This window comes from Mesocricetus auratus, unplaced genomic scaffold (assembly GCF_017639785.1).
Source record: "Mesocricetus auratus isolate SY011 unplaced genomic scaffold, BCM_Maur_2.0 Super-Scaffold_100018, whole genome shotgun sequence".
Taxonomy (NCBI): Eukaryota; Metazoa; Chordata; class Mammalia; order Rodentia; family Cricetidae; genus Mesocricetus; species Mesocricetus auratus.
In genome coordinates, this window is record NW_024429199.1 from 39,302,464 (window position 1) to 39,304,013 (window position 1,550).

Sequence of the window (1,550 nt, forward strand, 5' to 3'; positions counted from 1 at the left end):
CTCTACACCATTCTTCACGACTTACATATATGTACAGCCGAAACCACCAACTTCGAACTACTACACAGTGCTCATTTCTTTCTGCTCACCTCTAACATATTCAGAAAAATAGTTAAGCCTCAAGGTCCCCAATAATTTGGAGTACTGAACTGGAAGCACCCTGACACTTCTGTCAGAAGTAACGCATTACTTAGTAAGAGGTCTCCACAACCTGCTGTCAGAATCTACGCATACACAACACTGATAGCCAGTCACTGCTCACCTGGTTCACTCTTCAGGTGGTCCTTTGCCATTAGTCAGCTCTAACTAGGCCAGAGTCCAGCAGGCAAGTGCATGGTGTACCAGATGCACCTTCTCTTACGTTGCTACTGTTTCTCTTCTTTACTGAAAGGTTGTACTGAGCCAGGCTTTACCCATGACAGGCGGCAACATGAACACCTTTATTGTGCTGTTCGTCAGGCTTTTTCTGAGTCAGCATCTTCTCTCTGGCCTCATCATGTACAGAAGGGTCCCATGGAGAAAAGCTAATTGCATAGGGGTCTTCTATTTTTGGTTGGTCAAGCAAACGAGCAGTACATACTTTAACACTGCCAACTTTACTCTTAAAGCTGAATGTCTTTTTCATACAGTACATACAGCTCCGGGTTTAGGGGGCTTGTTGTGTCGATCTTGTAGAAGACTCTCCTTGAGTACATTAAGACCTGCCATAAATGATTATGGTTCTTCCTCCACTTTGCAAATGCTCTCTTCACATCCAGTTCTCCTGAGGTGGAATCAACTAGCGGGTGAAAGACGGGAATGTCAAACAGCAAGCGTGGACAGTCGCCATCTGGATAGTTATCAGGAATATGCACCGTAAACTTGAACACACCATCCTGACACAGCCCGTGTCGTATGAATATTACACCAAACCACGCTAATCCAGAGCGATACGATGGCTGCACGCAGATGCCTGGTAGCTTCTGCTTCACTACCAATGTAAATTCTGTGAGAAGCGAATATTCCAGGTAGAAGGGTCCGTAGGAAGCATGGGTGCCATTTGTTGACTGTGCTTCTGGGGCTGGAGATGTAGGCTTCGTTATGGGCAGAGCGTTTTTGGGAATAGATGGCAGCTGCTTTTTCGGTGCAGTTCGTGGAGGACTGTTTTCACATCCCCTGCTAATGTCTTCTCTTCACCTTCAGCTCGCTGGACGCCCTCATTGCGGAGCTCCGGCGGCCGAGCGCCACCGCGGCGCGACAGCATCTCTGGCCGCAGCGCAGGCGGTACCTACTGTCTGTTTTTATATGCCTGGTACGTGTTTGCACTCTATTAAAAGTTACAACTGTGTATTTATGCTAAGATGCTGCTGACTGTTGGCTTTATAGGCAAGAATGACAACAAGGTTATTCTTGCCTATAAAGGACATTTAAAATATTGGTGCAATATTATAAAGTAGCGCACTTAATAGAATACCAAAAATGAACATTGAGAAACATGCCTTACTGAACACGGTTTTTACAAATAAACTGGGATTAGTATTGTGATGAGGGAGGTGGAAATAAAGTCACGA

The 1,550-nt window shown here is 45.5% G+C and overlaps 1 pseudogene; it reads right to left on the reverse strand.

Annotated features, from left to right (window-relative positions):
• Positions 1–379: 379 nt before the first annotated feature.
• On the reverse strand, positions 380–1,262 carry LOC101835212 (annotated as a pseudogene).
• Positions 1,263–1,550: the final 288 nt, after the last annotated feature.